Raw genomic sequence first — 15,258 nt, 5'->3', positions numbered from 1 at the left:
GGAGTATGGCAAAAACAAAACTCAGTTGATGCTATTGACTTAGCCAATTGAGAAAATCAGATATATATAAACCATGAGATGCACCGTAAAAAGAAAGAGAGGGCTCATCAGGGAATTGAACCAGGGACCTGTCGCGCCCAAAACGAAAATCATAGAATCATCAAGTAAGCATGTTTTATTTGATAACTTAACCAATTTTACGTGAAAATTATATTATTTTAAAGCAGTCACTAATGTGTACAAGGAGGAAATATTAGCATAAATAAAATATTTCCTAATAGTCAATAATTTTCTAAGTATACTTGCTTGAAAATTGCTGTGCAAAGTTTTATGATGCCCAGCAGAGTTTTTCTGATGGATAAAACCCAAGACATGTCACATGCTGTGTGCAGATAAGTACTTACAAATAATTTTAGCAGTTTGACAAAAAACAAAATTCAATTGTGCAAATTAGTAAATACAATCTATTTTGAGAGTTTTGAAAAAACAATATTCAGTTGAAATTCACTCAGGAAATTGACTACAATAAGATAATAGAACCATTTCAAAGAATCTGAAAATTTGGGCTCATCCGGGATTTGAACCCGGGACCTTTCGCACCCTAAGCAAGAATCATACCCCTAGACCAACGAGCCACCTACCTGAAGATTTTTCTTTGGATTTTTCAATTGATTTTTAGAAAATAGCTTTTTGTTTTTAAAACACCATATACATTTATGTAAAAATGAATTTGTAGAATAAATAAAATATTTCCTTATGGTCCAGTAGATAGTTTTCTAAGGTATGCATATAGGAAAAGTGCAGGGACAAGACTTGTGAGTGCCTACAGAGTTTGGGCTTCTCTCATGGACGAATCTAAAGACTTGTCATATGCAATGTACAAATCATGCTTCCAGACACAGAAGAAAGGCAAAAGAAAACCTTGCAATTTCATTTTTTAACTTTTTGTGTTTCAAAGTGAGACTATTCTTTTAAAACATTCAAAGCTATCTAGACAGAAGGGAACCTGCAGTTTTCCTGATATACCACAATACGGTTGAAATTTGAATAAGTATGCTCTTATTTGTAGTACAACTAAAATGTTTTCGTAAGATTCTATTGATAGTTTTCTATGTGTGCTTATTTGGAAAGTGCAGTGACAAGATATAAAAATGGCGACAGAGTTTGGACTTGTCTGATCGATAAAACCCAAGACTTGTAAAAAGCTATGTGTAAATCATGCATAAATAGAAGAAAGGCAATAGGAAAATGCTGAAGGCAAGATTCATAAGTATGTACAAATTCTATTGGGAGTATGGCAAAAACAAAACTCAGTTGATGCTATTGACTTAGCCAATTGAGAAAATCAGATATATATAAACCATGAGATGCACCGTAAAAAGAAAGAGAGGGCTCGTCAGGGAATTGAACCAGGGACCTGTCGCGCCCAAAACGAAAATCATAGAATCATCAAGTAAGCATGTTTTATTTGATATCTTAACCAATTTTATGTGAAAATTATATTATTTTAAAGCAGTCACTAATGTGTACAAGGAGGAAATATTAGCATAAATAAAATATTTCCTAATAGTCAATAATTTTCTAAGTATACTTGCTTGAAAATTGCTGTGCAAAGTTTTATGATGCCCAGCAGAGTTTTTCTGATGGATAAAACCCAAGACATGTCACATGCTGTGTGCAGATAAGTACTTACAAATAATTTTAGCAGTTTGACTAAAAACAAAATTCAATTGTGCAAATTAGTAAATACAATCTATTTTGAGAGTTTTGAAAAAACAACATTCAGTTGAAATTCACTCAGGAAATTGACTACAATAAGATAATAGAACAATTTCAAAGAATCTGAAAATTTGGGCTCATCCGGGATTTGAACCCGGGACCTCTCGCACCCTAAGCGAGAATCATACCCCTAGACCAACGAGCCACCTACCTGAAGATTTTTCTTTGGATTTTTCAATTGATTTTTAGAAAATAGCTTTTTGTTTTTAAAACACCATATACATTTATGTAAAAATGAATTTGTAGAATAAATAAAATATTTCCTTAAGGTCCAGTAGTTAGTTTTCTAAGGTATGCATATAGAAAAAGTGCAGGGACAAGATTTGTGAGTGCCTACAGAGTTTGGACTTCTCTCATGGATGAAGCTAAAGACTTGTCATATGCAATGTACAAATCATGCTTCCAGACACAGAAGAAAGGCAAAAGAATACCTTGCAATTTCATTTTTGAACTTTTTGTGTTTCAAAGTGAGACTATTCTTTTAAAACATTCAAAGCTATCTAGACAGAAGGGAACCTGCAGTTTTCCTGATATACCACAATACGGTTGAAATTTTAATAAGTATGCTCTTATTTGTAGTACAACTAAAATGTTTCCGTAAGATTCTATTGATAGTTTTCTATGTGTGCTTATTTGGAAAGTGCAGTGACAAGATATAAAAATGGCGACAGAGTTTGGACTTGTCTGATTGATAAAACTCAAGACTTGTAAAAAGCTATGTGTAAATCATGCATAAATAGAAGAAAGGCAATAGGAAAATGCTGAAGGCAAGATTCAAAAGTATGTACAAATTCTATTGGGAGTATGGCAAAAACAAAACTCAGTTGATGCTATTGACTTAGCCAATTGAGAAAATCAGATATATATAAACCATGAGATGCACCGTAAAAAGAAAGAGAGGGCTCATCAGGGAATTGAACCAGGGACCTGTCGCGCCCAAAACGAAAATCATAGAATCATCAAGTAAGCATGTTTTATTTGATAACTTAACCAATTTTACGTGAAAATTATATTATTTTAAAGCAGTCACTAATGTGTACAAGGAGGAAATATTAGCATAAATAAAATATTTCCTAATAGTCAATAATTTTCTAAGTATACTTGCTTGAAAATTGCTGTGCAAAGTTTTATGATGCCCAGCAGAGTTTTTCTGATGGATAAAACCCAAGACATGTCACATGCTGTGTGCAGATAAGTACTTACAAATAATTTTAGCAGTTTGACAAAAAACAAAATTCAATTGTGCAAATTAGTAAATACAATCTATTTTGAGAGTTTTGAAAAAACAATATTCAGTTGAAATTCACTCAGGAAATTGACTACAATAAGATAATAGAACCATTTCAAAGAATCTGAAAATTTGGGCTCATCCGGGATTTGAACCCGGGACCTTTCGCACCGTAAGCAAGAATCATACCCCTAGACCAACGAGCCACCTACCTGAAGATTTTTCTTTGGATTTTTCAATTGATTTTTAGAAAATAGCTTTTTGTTTTTAAAACACCATATACATTTATGTAAAAATGAATTTGTAGAATAAATAAAATATTTCCTTATGGTCCAGTAGATAGTTTTCTAAGGTATGCATATAGGAAAAGTGCAGGGACAAGATTTGTGAGTGCCTACAGAGTTTGGGCTTCTCTCATGGACGAATCTAAAGACTTGTCATATGCAATGTACAAATCATGCTTCCAGACACAGAAGAAAGGCAAAAGAAAACCTTGCAATTTCATTTTTTAACTTTTTGTGTTTCAAAGTGAGACTATTCTTTTAAAACATTCAAAGCTATCTAGACAGAAGGGAACCTGCAGTTTTCCTGATATACCACAATACGGTTGAAATTTGAATAAGTATGCTCTTATTTGTAGTACAACTAAAATGTTTTCGTAAGATTCTATTGATAGTTTTCTATGTGTGCTTATTTGGAAAGTGCAGTGACAAGATATAAAAATGGCGACAGAGTTTGGACTTGTCTGATCGATAAAACCCAAGACTTGTAAAAAGCTATGTGTAAATCATGCATAAATAGAAGAAAGGCAATAGGAAAATGCTGAAGGCAAGATTCATAAGTATGTACAAATTCTATTGGGAGTATGGCAAAAACAAAACTCAGTTGATGCTATTGACTTAGCCAATTGAGAAAATCAGATATATATAAACCATGAGATGCACCATAAAAAGAAAGAGAGGGCTCGTCAGGGAATTGAACCAGGGACCTGTCGCGCCCAAAACGAAAATCATAGAATCATCAAGTAAGCATGTTTTATTTGATAACTTAACCAATTTTATGTGAAAATTATATTATTTTAAAGCAGTCACTAATGTGTACAAGGAGGAAATATTAGCATAAATAAAATATTTCCTAATAGTCAATAATTTTCTAAGTATACTTGCTTGAAAATTGCTGTGCAAAGTTTTATGATGCCCAGCAGAGTTTTTCTGATGGATAAAACCCAAGACATGTCACATGCTGTGTGCAGATAAGTACTTACAAATAATTTTAGCAGTTTGACAAAACACTAAATTCAATTGTGCAAATTAGTAAATACAATCTATTTTGAGAGTTTTGAAAAAACAGCATTCAGTTGAAATTCACTCAGGAAATTGACTACAATAAGATAATAGAACCATTTCAAAGAATCTGAAAATTTGGGCTCGTCTGGGATTTGAACACGGGACCTCTCGCACCCTAAGCGAGAATCATACCCCTAGACCAACGAGCCACCTGAAAATTTTCTTTGGATTTTTCAATTGATTTTTAGAAAATAGCTTTTTGTTTTTAAAACACCATATACATTTATGTAAAAATGAATTTGTAGAATAAATAAAATATTTCCTTATGGTCCAGTAGATAGTTTTCTAAGGTATGCATATAGGAAAAGTGCAGGGACAAGATTTGTGAGTGCCTACAGAGTTTGGACTTCTCTCATGGATGAAGCTAAAGACTTGTCATATGCAATGTACAAATCATGCTTCCAGACACAGAAGAAAGGCAAAAGAATACCTTGCAATTTCATTTTTGAACTTTTTGTGTTTCAAAGTGAGACTATTCTTTTAAAACATTCAAAGCTATCTAGACAGAAGGGAACCTGCAGTTTTCCTGATATACCACAATACGGTTGAAATTTTAATAAGTATGCTCTTATTTGTAGTACAACTAAAATGTTTTCGTAAGATTCTATTGATAGTTTTCTATGTGTGCTTATTTGGAAAGTGCAGTGTCAAGATATAAAAATGGCGACAGAGTATGGACTTGTCTGATCGATAAAACCCAAGACTTGTAAAAAGCTATGTGTAAATCATGCATAAATAGAAGAAAGGCAATAGGAAAATGATGAAGGCAAGATTCATAAGTATGTACAAATTCTATTGGGAGAATGGCAAAAACAAAACTCAGTTGATGCTATTGACTTAGCCAATTGAGAAAATCAGATATATATAAACCATGAGATGCACCGTAAAAAGAAAGAGAGGGCTCATCAGGGAATTGAACCAGGGACCTGTCGCGCCCAAAACGAAAATCATAGAATCATCAAGTAAGCATGTTTTATTTGATATCTTAACCAATTTTATGTGAAAATTATATTATTTTAAAGCAGTCACTAATGTGTACAAGGAGGAAATATTAGCATAAATAAAATATTTCCTAATAGTCAATAATTTTCTAAGTATACTTGCTTGAAAATTGCTGTGCAAAGTTTTATGATGCCCAGCAGAGTTTTTCTGATGGATAAAACCCAAGACATGTCACATGCTGTGTGCAGATAAGTACTTACAAATAATTTTAGCAGTTTGACTAAAAGCAAAATTCAGTTGTGCAAATTAGTAAATACAATCTATTTTGAGAGTTTTGAAAAAACAACATTCAGTTGAAATTCACTCAGGAAATTGACTACAATAAGATAATAGAACCATTTCAAAGAATCTGAAAATTTGGGCTCGTCCGGGATTTGAACCCGGGACCTCTCGCACCCTAAGCAAGAATCATACCCCTAGACAAACGAGCCACCTACCTGAAGGTTTTTCTTTGGATTTTTCAATTGATTTTTAGAAAATAGCTTTTTGTTTTTAAAACGCCATATACATTAATGTAAAAATGAATTTGTAGAATAAATAAAATATTTCCTTATGGTCCAGTAGTTAGTTTTCTAAGGTATGCATATAGAAAAAGTGCAGGGACAAGATTTGTGAGTGCCTACAGAGTTTGGGCTTCTCTCATGGACGCAGCTAAAGACTTGTCATATGCAATGTACAAATCATGCTTCCAGACACAGAAGAAAGGCAAAAGAAAACCTTGCAATTTCATTTTTTAACTTTTTGTGTTTCAAAGTGAGACTATTCTTTTAAAACATTCAAAGCTATCTAGACAGAAGGGAACCTGCAGTTTTCCTGATATTCCACAATACAGTTGAAATTTGAATAAGTATGCTCTTATTTGTAGTACAACTAAAATGTTTTCGTAAGATTCTATTGATAGTTTTCTATGTGTGCTTATTTGGAAAGTGCAGTGTCAAGATATAAAAATGGCGACAGAGTTTGGACTTGTCTGATCGATAAAACCCAAGACTTGTAAAAAGCTATGTGTAAATCATGCATAAATAGAAGAAAGGCAATAGGAAAATGATGAAGGCAAGATTCATAAGTATGTACAAATTCTATTGGGAGTATGGCAAAAACAAAACTCAGTTGATGCTATTGACTTAGCCAATTGAGAAAATCAGATATATATAAACCATGAGATGCACCGTAAAAAGAAAGAGAGGGCTCGTCAGGTAATTGAACCGGGGACCTGTCGCGCCCAAAACGAAAATCATAGAATCATCAAGTAAGCATGTTTTATTTGATATCTTAACCAATATTATGTGAAAATTATATTATTTTAAAGCAGTCACTAATGTGTACAAGGAGGAAATATCAGCATAAATAAAATATTTCCTAATAGTCAATAATTTTCTAAGTATACTTGCTTGAAAATTGCTGTGCAAAGTTTTATGATGCCCAGCAGAGTTTTTCTGATGGATAAAACCCAAGACATGTCACATGCTGTGTGTAGATAAGTACTTACAAATAATTTTAGCAGTTTGACAAAACACTAAATTCAATTGTGCAAATTAGTAAATACAATCTATTTTGAGAGTTTTGAAAAAACAACATTCAGTTGAAATTCACTCAGGAAATTGACTACAATAAGATAATAGAACCATTTCAAAGAATCTGAAAATTTGGGCTCGTCCGGGATTTGAACCCGGGACCTCTCGCACTCTAAGCAAGAATCATACCCCTAGACCAACGAGCCACCTGAAAATTTTGTTTGGATTTTTCAATTGATTTTTAGAAAATAGCTTTTTGTTTTTAAAACACCATATACATTTATGTAAAAATGAATTTGTAGAATAAATAAAATATTTCCTTATGGTCCAGTAGATAGTTTTCTAAGGTATGCATATAGGAAAAGTGCAGGGACAAGATTTGTGAGTGCCTACAGAGTTTGGACTTCTGTCATGGACGAAGCTAAAGACTTGTCATATGCAATGTACAAATCATGCTTCCAGACACAGAAGAAAGGCAAAAGAATACCTTGCAATTTCATTTTTGAACTTTTTGTGTTTCAAAGTGAGACTATTCTTTTAAAACATTCAAAGCTATCTAGACAGAAGGGAACCTGCAGTTTTCCTGATATACCACAATACGGTTGAAATTTGAATAAGTATGCTCTTATTTGTAGTACAACTAAAATGTTTTCGTAAGATTCTATTGATAGTTTTCTATGTGTGCTTATTTGGAAAGTGCAGTGACAAGATATAAAAATGGCGACAGAGTTTGGACTTGTCTGATCGATAAAACCCAAGACTTGTAAAAAGCTATGTGTAAATCATGCATAAATAGAAGAAAGGCAATAGGAAAATGATGAAGGCAAGATTCATAAGTATGTACAAATTCTATTGGGAGAATGGCAAAAACAAAACTCAGTTGATGCTATTGACTTAGCCAATTGAGAAAATCAGATATATATAAACCATGAGATGCACCATAAAAAGAAAGAGAGGGCTCATCAGAGAATTGAACCAGGGACCTGTCGCGCCCAAAACGAAAATCATAGAATCATCAAGTAAGCATGTTTTATTTGATATCTTAACCAATTTTATGTGAAAATTATATTATTTTAAAGCAGTCACTAATGTGTACAAGGAGGAAATATTAGCATAAATAAAATATTTCCTAATAGTCAATAATTTTCTAAGTATACTTGCTTGAAAATTGCTGTGCAAAGTTTTATGATGCCCAGCAGAGTTTTTCTGATGGATAAAACCCAAGACATGTCACATGCTGTGTGCAGATAAGTACTTACAAATAATTTTAGCAGTTTGACAAAAAACAAAATTCAATTGTGCAAATTAGTAAATACAATCTATTTTGAGAGTTTTGAAAAAACAACATTCAGTTGAAATTCACTCAGGAAATTGACTACAATAAGATAATAGAACCATTTCAAAGAATCTGAAAATTTGGGCTCGTCCGGGATTTGAACCCGGGACCTCTCGCACCCTAAGCGAGAATCATACCCCTAGACCAACGAGCCACCTACCTGAAGATTTTGCTTTGGATTTTTCAATTGATTTTTAGAAAATAGCTTTTTGTTTTTAAAACACCATATACATTTATGTAAAAATGAATTTGTAGAATAAATAAAATATTTCCTTATGGTCCAGTAGATAGTTTTCTAAGGTATGCATATAGGAAAAGTGCAGGGACAAGATTTGTGAGTGCCTACAGAGTTTGGACTTCTGTCATGGATGAAGCTAAAGACTTGTCATATGCAATGTACAAATCATGCTTCCAGACACAGAAGAAAGGCAAAAGAATACCTTGCAATTTCATTTTTGAACTTTTTGTGTTTCAAAGTGAGACTATTCTTTTAAAACATTCAAAGCTATCTAGACAGAAGGGAACCTGCAGTTTTCCTGATATACCACAATACGGTTGAAATTTTAATAAGTATGCTCTTATTTGTAGTACAACTAAAATGTTTTCGTAAGATTCTATTGATAGTTTTCTATGTGTGCTTATTTGGAAAGTGCAGTGACAAGATATAAAAATGGCGACAGAGTTTGGACTTGTCTGATCGATAAAACCCAAGACTTGTAAAAAGCTATGTGTAAATCATGCATAAATAGAAGAAAGGCAATAGGAAAATGATGAAGGCAAGATTCATAAGTATGTACAAATTCTATTGGGAGTATGGCAAAAACACAACTCAGTTGATGCTATTGACTTAGCCAATTGAGAAAATCAGATATATATAAACCATGAGATGCACCGTAAAAAGAAAGAGAGGGCTCGTCAGGGAATTGAACCAGGGACCTGTCGCGCCCAAAACGAAAATCATAGAATCATCAAGTAAGCATGTTTTATTTGATATCTTAACCAATTTTATGTGAAAATTATATTATTTTAAAGCAGTCACTAATGTGTACAAGGAGGAAATATTAGCATAAATAAAATATTTCCTAATAGTCAATAATTTTCTAAGTATACTTGCTTGAAAATTGCTGTGCAAAGTTTTATGATGCCCAGCAGAGTTTTTCTGCTGGATAAAACCCAAGACATGTCACATGCTGTGTGCAGATAAGTACTTACAAATAATTTTAGCAGTTTGACAAAAAACAAAATTCAATTGTGCAAATTAGTAAATACAATCTATTTTGAGAGTTTTGAAAAAACAACATTCAGTTGAAATTCACTCAGGAAATTGACTACAATAAGATAATAGAACCATTTCAAAGAATCTGAAAATTTGGGCTTGTCTGGGATTTGAACCCGGGACCTATCGCACCCTAAGCGAGAATCATACCCCTAGACCAACGAGCCACCTACCTGAAGATTTTTCTTTGGATTTTTCAATTGATTTTTAGAAAATAGCTTTTTGTTTTTAAAACACCATATACATTTATGTAAAAATGAATTTGTAGAATAAATAAAATATTTCCTTATGGTCCAGTAGATAGTTTTCTAAGGTATGCATATAGGAAAAGTGCAGGGACAAGATTTGTGAGTGCCTACAGAGTTTGGACTTCTGTCATGGACGAAGCTAAAGACTTGTCATATGCAATGTACAAATCATGCTTCCAGACACAGAAGAAATTCAAAAGAATACCTTGCAATTTCATTTTTGAACTTTTTGTGTTTCAAAGTGAGACTATTCTTTTAAAACATTCAAAGCTATCTAGACAGAAGGGAACCTGCAGTTTTCCTGATATACCACAATACGGTTGAAATTTTAATAAGTATGCTCTTATTTGTAGTACAACTAAAATGTTTTCGTAAGATTCTATTGATAGTTTTCTATGTGTGCTTATTTGGAAAGTGGAGTGACAAGATATAAAAATGGCGACAGAGTTTGGACTTGTCTGATCGATAAAACCCAAGACTTGTAAAAAGCTATGTGTAAATCATGCATAAATAGAAGAAAGGCAATAGGAAAATGATGAAGGCAAGATTCATAAGTATGTACAAATTCTATTGGGAGAATGGCAAAAACAAAACTCAGTTGATGCTATTGACTTAGCCAATTGAGAAAATCAGATATATATAAACCATGAGATGCACCATAAAAAGAAAGAGAGGGCTCATCAGAGAATTGAACCAGGGACCTGTCGCGCCCAAAACGAAAATCATAGAATCATCAAGTAAGCATGTTTTATTTGATATCTTAACCAATTTTATGTGAAAATTATATTATTTTAAAGCAGTCACTAATGTGTACAAGGAGGAAATATTAGCATAAATAAAATATTTCCTAATAGTCAATAATTGTCTAAGTATACTTGCTTGAAAATTGCTGTGCAAAGTTTTATGATGCCCAGCAGAGTTTTTCTGATGGATAAAACCCAAGACATGTCACATGCTGTGTGCAGATAAGTACTTACAAATAATTTTAGCAGTTTGACAAAAAACAAAATTCAATTGTGCAAAATAGTAAATACAATCTATTTTGAGAGTTTTGAAAAAACAACATTCAGTTGAAATTCACTCAGGAAATTGACTACAATAAGATAATAGAACCATTTCAAAGAATCTGAAAATTTGGGATCGTCTGGGATTTGAACCCGGGACCTCTCGCACCCTAAGCGAGAATCACACCCCTAGACTAACGAGCCACCTATCTGAAGATTTTTCTTTGGATTTTTCAATTGATTTTTAGAAAATAGCTTTTTGTTTTTAAAACACCATATACATTTATGTAAAAATGAATTTGTAGAATAAATAAAATATTTCCTTATGGTCCAGTAGATAGTTTTCTAAGGTATGCATATAGGAAAAGTGCAGGGACAAGATTTGTGAGTGCCTACAGAGTTTGGACTTCTGTCATGGACGAAGCTAAAGACTTGTCATATGCAATGTACAAATCATGCTTCCAGACACAGAAGAAAGGCAAAAGAATACCTTGCAATTTCATTTTTGAACTTTTTGTGTTTCAAAGTGAGACTATTCTTTTAAAACATTCAAAGCTATCTAGACAGAAGGGAACTTGCAGTTTTCCTGATATACCACAATACGGTTGAAATTTTAATAAGTATGCTCTTATTTGTAGTACAACTAAAATGTTTTCGTAAGATTCTATTGATAGTTTTCTATGTGTGCTTATTTGGAAAGTGCAGTGACAAGATATAAAAATGGCGACAGAGTTTGGACTTGTCTGATCGATAAAACCCAAGACTTGTAAAAAGCTATGTGTAAATCATGCATAAATAGAAGAAAGGCAATAGGAAAATGATGAAGGCAAGATTCATAAGTATGTACAAATTCTATTGGGAGTATGGCAAAAACACAACTCAGTTGATGCTATTGACTTAGCCAATTGAGAAAATCAGATATATATAAACCATGAGATGCACCGTAAAAAGAAAGAGAGGGCTCGTCAGGGAATTGAACCAGGGACCTGTCGCGCCCAAAACGAAAATCATAGAATCATCAAGTAAGCATGTTTTATTTGATATCTTAACCAATTTTATGTGAAAATTATATTATTTTAAAGCAGTCACTAATGTGTACAAGGAGGAAATATTAGCATAAATAAAATATTTCCTAATAGTCAATAATTTTCTAAGTATACTTGCTTGAAAATTGCTGTGCAAAGTTTTATGATGCCCAGCAGAGTTTTTCTGATGGATAAAACCCAAGACATGTCACATGCTGTGTGCAGATAAGTACTTACAAATTATTTTAGCAGTTTGACAAAACACAAAATTCAATTGTGCAAATTAGTAAATACAATCTATTTTGAGAGTTTTGAAAAAACAACATTCAGTTGAAATTCACTCAGGAAATTGACTACAATAAGATAATAGAACCATTTCAAAGAATCTGAAAATTTGGGGTCGTCCAGGATTTGAACCCGGGACCTCTCGCACCCTAAGCGAGAATCATACCCCTAGAAAAACGAACCACCTGAAGATTTTTCTTTGGATTTTTCAATTGATTTTTAGAAAATAGCTTTTTGTTTTTAAAACACCATATACATTTATGTAAAAATGAATTTGTAGAATAAATAAAATATTTCCTTAGGTCCAGTAGATAGTTTTCTAAGGTATGCATATAGGAAAAGTGCAGGGACAAGATTTGTGAGTGCCTACAGAGTTTGGACTTCTGTCATGGACGAAGCTAAAGACTTGTCATATGCAATGTACAAATCATGCTTCCAGACACAGAAGAAAGGCAAAAGAATACCTTGCAATTTCATTTTTGAACTTTTTGTGTTTCAAAGTGAGACTATTCTTTTAAAACATTCAAAGCTATCTAGACAGAAGGGAACCTGCAGTTTTCCTGATATACCACAATACGGTTGAAATTTTAATAAGTATGCTCTTATTTGTAGTACAACTAAAATGTTTTCGTAAGATTCTATTGATAGTTTTCTATGTGTGCTTATTTGGAAAGTGCAGTGACAAGATATAAAAATGGCGACAGAGTTTGGACTTGTCTGATCGATAAAACCCAAGACTTGTAAAAAGCTATGTGTAAATCATGCATAAATAGAAGAAAGGCAATAGGAAAATGCTGAAGGCAAGATTCATAAGTATGTACAAATTCTATTGGGAGTATGGCAAAAACAAAACTTAGTTGATGCTATTGACTTAGCCAATTGAGAAAATCAGATATATATAAACCATGAGATGCACCGTAAAAAGAAAGAGAGGGCTCGTCAGGGAATTGAACCAGGTACCTGTCGCGCCCAAAACGAAAATCATAGAATCATCAAGTAAGCATGTTTTATTTGATATCTTAACCAATTTTATGTGAAAATTATATTATTTTAAAGCAGTCACTAATGTGTACAAGGAGGAAATATTAGCATAAATAAAATATTTCCTAATAGTCAATAATTTTCTAAGTATACTTGCTTGAAAATTGCTGTGCAAAGTTTTATGATGCCCAGCAGAGTTTTTCTGATGGATAAAACCCAAGACATGTCACATGCTGTGTGCAGATAAGTACTTACAAATAATTTTAGCAGTTTGACAAAAAACAAAATTCAATTGTGCAAATTAGTAAATACAATCTATTTTGAGAGTTTTGAAAAAACAACATTCAGTTGAAATTCACTCAGGAAATTGACTACAATAAGATAATAGAACCATTTCAAAGAATCTGAAAATTTGGGCTCGTCCGGGATTTGAACCCGGGACCTCTCGCACCCTAAGCGAGAATCACACCCCTAGACTAACGAGCCACCTACCTGAAGATTTTTCTTTGGATTTTTCAATTGATTTTTAGAAAATAGCTTTTTGTTTTTAAAACACCATATACATTTATGTAAAAATGAATTTGTAGAATAAATAAAATATTTCCTTATGGTCCAGTAGATAGTTTTCTAAGGTATGCATATAGGAAAAGTGCAGGGACAAGATTTGTGAGTGCCTACAGAGTTTAGACTTCTGTCATGGACGAAGCTAAAGACTTGTCATATGCAATGTACAAATCATGCTTCCAGACACAGAAGAAAGGCAAAAGAATACCTTGCAATTTCATTTTTGAACTTTTTGTGTTTCAAAGTGAGACTATTCTTTTAAAACATTCAAAGCTATCTAGACAGAAGGGAACCTGCAGTTTTCCTGATATACCACAATACGGTTGAAATTTTAATAAGTATGCTCTTATTTGTAGTACAACTAAAATGTTTTCGTAAGATTCTATTGATAGTTTTCTATGTGTGCTTATTTGGAAAGTGCAGTGACAAGATATAAAAATGGCGACAGAGTTTGGACTTGTCTGATCGATAAAACCCAAGACTTGTAAAAAGCTATGTGTAAATCATGCATAAATAGAAGAAAGGCAATAGGAAAATGATGAAGGCAAGATTCATAAGTATGTACAAATTCTATTGGGAGTATGGCAAAAACACAACTCAGTTGATGCTATTGACTTAGCCAATTGAGAAAATCAGATATATATAAACCATGAGATGCACCGTAAAAAGAAAGAGAGGGCTCGTCAGGGAATTGAACCAGGGACCTGTCGCGCCCAAAACGAAAATCATAGAATCATCAAGTAAGCATGTTTTATTTGATATCTTAACCAATTTTATGTGAAAATTATATTATTTTAAAGCAGTCACTAATGTGTACAAGGAGGAAAAATTAGCATAAATAAAATATTTCCTAATAGTCAATATTTTTCTAAGTATACTTGCTTGGAAATTGCTGTGCAAAGTTTTATGATGCCCAGCAGAGTTTTTCTGATGGATGAAACCCAAGACATGTCAAATGCTATGTGCAGATAAGTGCTTGCAAATAATTTTAGCAGTTTGACAAAAAACAAAATTCAATTCTGCAAATAAGTAAATCCAATCTATTTTGAGAGTTTTGAAAAAACAACATTCAGTTGAAATTCACTCTGGAAATTGACTTCAATAAGATAATGGAACCATGTCAAAGAATCTAAAAATTTGGGCTTGTCCGGGATTTGAACCCGGGACCTCTCGCACCCAAAGGGAGAGTCATAGAATCTTCAAGTAAGCATGTTTTATATGATTTCTTAACTGTTTTTATGTGAAAATTGTATTATTTTAAAGCAGTCACTAATGTATACAAGGTAGAAATATTAGCATAAGTAATATATTTCCTAATAGTCAATATTTTTCTAAGAATACTTACTTGGAAATTGCTGTGCAAAGTTTTATGATGCCCAGCAGAGTTTTTCTGATGGATAAAACCCAAGACATGTCACATGCTTTATTCAGATAAGTACTTACAAATAATTTTAGCAGTCCGACAAAAAACTAAATTCAATTCTGCAAATAAGTAAATCCAATCTATATTGAGAGTTTTGAAAAAACAACATTCAGTTGAAATTCACTCAGGAAATTGACTTCAATAAGATAATGGAAACCATGTCAAAGAATCTGAAAAGTTGGGCTCATCCAGGATTTGAACCCATGACCTCTCGCACTCAATGTGAGAATCATAGAGTCATCAAGTA

At 32.8% G+C, this 15,258-nt stretch overlaps 7 non-coding genes across 7 annotated transcripts; all 7 read right to left on the bottom strand.

The window, feature by feature from the left end:
* Window positions 1-563: 563 nt before the first annotated feature.
* On the bottom strand, window positions 564-635 carry TRNAP-AGG (transfer RNA proline (anticodon AGG)). The gene has a single exon. It is a non-coding gene; the product is annotated as a tRNA-Pro (tRNA).
* A 1,217-nt stretch (window positions 636-1,852) lies between these two features.
* TRNAP-AGG (transfer RNA proline (anticodon AGG)) lies at window positions 1,853-1,924 on the bottom strand. Its single transcript has one exon. It is a non-coding gene; the product is annotated as a tRNA-Pro (tRNA).
* A 1,217-nt stretch (window positions 1,925-3,141) lies between these two features.
* On the bottom strand, window positions 3,142-3,213 carry TRNAR-ACG (transfer RNA arginine (anticodon ACG)). The gene has a single exon. It is a non-coding gene; the product is annotated as a tRNA-Arg (tRNA).
* A 2,501-nt stretch (window positions 3,214-5,714) lies between these two features.
* On the bottom strand, window positions 5,715-5,786 carry TRNAP-AGG (transfer RNA proline (anticodon AGG)). Its single transcript has one exon. It is a non-coding gene; the product is annotated as a tRNA-Pro (tRNA).
* A 1,217-nt stretch (window positions 5,787-7,003) lies between these two features.
* TRNAS-AGA (transfer RNA serine (anticodon AGA)) lies at window positions 7,004-7,075 on the bottom strand. The gene has a single exon. It is a non-coding gene; the product is annotated as a tRNA-Ser (tRNA).
* A 1,212-nt stretch (window positions 7,076-8,287) lies between these two features.
* TRNAP-AGG (transfer RNA proline (anticodon AGG)) lies at window positions 8,288-8,359 on the bottom strand. The gene has a single exon. It is a non-coding gene; the product is annotated as a tRNA-Pro (tRNA).
* A 5,079-nt stretch (window positions 8,360-13,438) lies between these two features.
* On the bottom strand, window positions 13,439-13,510 carry TRNAP-AGG (transfer RNA proline (anticodon AGG)). The gene has a single exon. It is a non-coding gene; the product is annotated as a tRNA-Pro (tRNA).
* Window positions 13,511-15,258: the final 1,748 nt, after the last annotated feature.

The sequence above is a fragment of the Taudactylus pleione genome, unplaced genomic scaffold, assembly GCF_031769625.1.
Source record: "Taudactylus pleione unplaced genomic scaffold, aTauple2 ptg000317l, whole genome shotgun sequence".
NCBI classification, from domain to species: domain Eukaryota; kingdom Metazoa; phylum Chordata; class Amphibia; order Anura; family Myobatrachidae; genus Taudactylus; species Taudactylus pleione.
Note: the sequence above shows the minus strand (reverse complement) of the source record. Positions and strands in the feature narration are given on the sequence as shown.